We start from the raw sequence: 4,082 nt of genomic DNA, 5'->3' as shown, positions 1-4,082 counted from the left end.
ACAATGGGCTAAGCTATAAAAATAGGGTCCTTATATAAGCATCGATTCTTATTTATGTAGTTTCATCTATTTCAATATTCCCATTTCAATATAAGGAGACCACCAACTCCAATGATTCCTAATTGTGACCATGGTGGATTAAAATAAATAGGATAATTACATGTTTCTATTTTTCTATCACAATTTAAGGTTTAGGCACTACTCTATTTCTATTTTTCCCTTATTTTTTTTATTTCTTTTCATAGGGTTCAAATAGCCAATCCCATTTTCATTTCCACTAGAGAAATATTTTATCCTTAGAATCGTCAATTTTTTTCTTATTGAATATGAAACAAGTGATAACAATTTGAATAATGTAGATTGGGGTTAGGGTTTTTGTTTTTTATTTATTACTTTTTCCAATTTTGCTTGGATGCCTTCTTGTCTTCAGGCTCCAAATGGTTTGGAGGCTGGGAATTTATTTAGAGAATCTAAATTGAATTGGAATAGTTCATTGCAAAGTATGGCTCCCAAGACTAGAAGTGTTAAAGAATCTTCAATTTGTTTGGATATTTGCACAATCAAGCTATTGAATTTTTAAGTATGTAAAAAGAAAACAAATGAGAAAAAGAAAGGGAAAAAAAAAAACAAATATGGTGTATTATTTTGTGATATAGGATGGATGAAAATGGGTGGGGCAGGGGTAAGATGTGACACTAAAGACATTATTTTTTTCCCTATTGTTTGGACTTGTGCCATGGAGGGATTGTATGAAAGCTTTTATTTTGGTCTTGCTTATTAGATTAGTGAAATTTTTTTGCTAAAGCCTTCTCCTCTCTATGACATTGGAAGTGGTCCCTCTAGCTCTCCACCAACATCTTATTGTTGAGGCTCTATTTGTATTCAAGCTTCTAAACACTTTTTTCTCCATATAAAATAAATAAATAAATAAATAAATAAAATAAAATAAAATAAATATGAGTTCAATTTGTAATAATGGATTAGGACAATCAAAATATTTAGCTTATTGACCACTTGATTAACAATGTAAAGAATATCCATGCTTGAGTTCCAAATATTGGGATACATCAACAAGTAGGAATCATATTAAGATCAAGTGGTGAGCTTTTTGGTGACTCAAATCAAATAAAATGAAATCAATAATAGCATCCCCTCTATGCACTTTTTGATATAATTTCATATTCACCTTTAATAAAAAAAGAATTCTTTTTGGTATATTTTGATAATGAAGTATGGATTTGGGATGTTTACTTCTTTTTTTTTCCAAAACTTGGTTTTAAATTGACACCATGGTTTTAATGTATAACTAATAGAATTTACATTGGCGCATTCTAATTACACATCGTGAACCTTGATTTATCGTGAAAGTGGGTTCCAAATTGATGTGAGTTGTATAATTTAGTTAAAATGCATCTTTTTATATGTGGAAATGTAAGTTTTGATTCACTAATATGTAAATATATAGAAAAAGAAATCCAAAATTTTTTAAATCAATATTATCTTCATCTATTTAAAAATAAATTGAAATACATGCACTTTTTAATGAGTCATCCAATTATTCCCTAAAATGTCCATTTTACTTGTCATATCATCAATATCAATGACAACTGAACTCCTCCATGTAAATGTTTTCCATTATTATTATTTGGGAATTTTTTCCTAAATAATAATAATTTATTCCCTCTTACATTGTTAAAAAAGAGAGCAAAGAGCAAAGAATGATTGCATTACAAATAATCTAATCAAGTCTTTTAAAATTTGACTTGGTAAGCTTAGAGGCAAGCTCATTATCCACAAAATTAATTCCATTATAAACAAAATTATGAGCCAAGCTTTGAAGAGATTCTAGATGCATCTTTATGAGAGACAATTGTGACAGCAAATGTGAAAAGATTGATCAACAAATAAAGGCTTGATAATAAGAATTACAGTGTTGTGTCTGCAAGGGATTATAAATATGAAGTGAGTGAAGAGCCATGTGGTAGAGATTTTGTCAAATTTGAAGGGTGAGAGTGTGGGTGTAAGGTTTGACAAATTTCAAGAGTTCCCAACCACCATGCATTTTGAGCCAAAGAGGAACTCTAGAAGACCATCGTCATCCTTATTTTCATAAGGACAAGTATGTGAAGACTTATGATAGAATGATTCAATCAGACGAGACATGTTGGCCAAATACCACCCCACCAATTTGCTGTTGAAACCCCCATCATTGAAACAATAAACCAACCGGTTAAAAAGAGAAAAAAATGGGAGAAGATGATGAATTGGAGCTATGAAACAAGCGTAAGAGGATGACTTTTTTTATTTTTTAGCGTTGATAATTTGGCTAAATTAAGAGAATTTTTTTGCAATTAGGAGATTTTTAGCTTAAACAATTCCATTGAGACTTCTTTAACTTTAATCATTAATTTCTAATTAGGAATTTTCAAGTTGTATAAGAAATTGACTCCACTAATAATTACTTAAAAACCCACTATTTTTTGTTCAAAATGTTAGGTGACTTCCACGTCAAATATATGATATAATCCTTATGATAAAATTAGTCGACTATCTCATGTCTCTTCAACTTTTAGGTTATGTTTGGTTCCCGTAAGAAAAAAAATACTAAGAAAAAGGACTTTCTCTTATTTGATCGTCCTATGAAAAATACAAAAAAAAAAATTAAATATAATTAAAATTAGTTGAAAACTTATGTATTTTAAATTATTTAATTTTTATATCAATGGGTTAAAATAGGTTAATTGAATTTGAAGTAATAAATAAAAATAATTTTAAAACTTTAAATGTATTTTTTATTTTTGATCACTTTTTCTCTATATTTTCTTTTCTCTACATTTTTCCTCAAAATTTCAAAGAACTAAAGGTAGCTTAAGGGCTTTTCAAATGTCCTTTTACATTTAAATTCTAAGGTTTGACTTATAAGAATTATTAAATAGTCTCATTTCAAATATAAATACTAATTTTATTAATAGAAAAATCAACATACTCCACTCTAAGAGAAAATAAAAATAAAAAGTTGAAGTAACAATATTTAATAATTTTGGGATTAAATTATTGGATTTTGAGTAATAGAGAGAGTGAAAAATACTCTAAAGATAGGTGGAGTAAATTGCATTCAACCATTGCAAAAGGTGGTTAAGACTCAAGAATAAGAAAATTTTAACCAATTTAAATTGTAAGCCTTTTCCCCTAGTTTTAGAAAACATGATCCATCACAACCCTCCAGTTGTGTTTTGACATTGTGTACGATTTTGGTGCTCAAAATTCTGAACAAAAAAAGTCAACTTCGAGTCCTCTACCTTCTTACCCACTATCATACAATGGTGGATTCACCACCCAAAAAGCTTCTAGAAGTTGACTATGTTCAAGGGCTTGGTTCACAAGATCACTTCACTTTTAGGACCCAAATTTTTTATTCAAACAATGATCATGAGCTGACTTCTCTCTCCATATATACATGCCTTATCTTCTCTGAACTCACTTTGTATTTAATATAAATATTGGACCCTCTACATATGGGAGAGAGGGTGGGAGGGCATTAATTTGAATTGGTGGTGCCCCTTTTTGCAGTTTTGGGGATGAGCCTTGTGGGTATGGCCATCCAATGAGTTCATGTAAAAGGCAAAAGGACCCCAAAAAGTAGGTCCATTATGGTCCATAGTGGTGAAAACAACTTATATGAGTGATCTATATGGGGGAGATTTCAAAAGAGTATCTCATAAACTAATGATTGAAGACATGTTTAGTGATGGTATAAGAGGCATTGACCAAACTATGAGTGCAATGCAAGTGTATTGTTTATTAATGAAGTCCTTCACCAAACTAATAATAGTGGACTATGAAATATGCTATGGCAAAATAACAAATTATTTAATGTAGAAAGATCACAAGTGGAGCAAACCAAGGAAAGGTCAAAAGTTAAAAGCCAAAAGTCAAAGGTCAAAAAAAAAAAAAAAAAATCTAACACCATCTTGTTTTAAAGTTTCATTAAGGAGATAAAAGAAGATATTGGGTAAAGATTTGTTAGTGTTTATCTTTGAGGACATTAATATCGAAATTAATTCTAATCTCTATCTCTATAT

Source organism: Vitis vinifera, chromosome 5 (genome assembly GCF_030704535.1).
Source record: "Vitis vinifera cultivar Pinot Noir 40024 chromosome 5, ASM3070453v1".
NCBI classification, from domain to species: Eukaryota; Viridiplantae; Streptophyta; class Magnoliopsida; order Vitales; family Vitaceae; genus Vitis; species Vitis vinifera.
Note: the sequence above shows the minus strand (reverse complement) of the source record.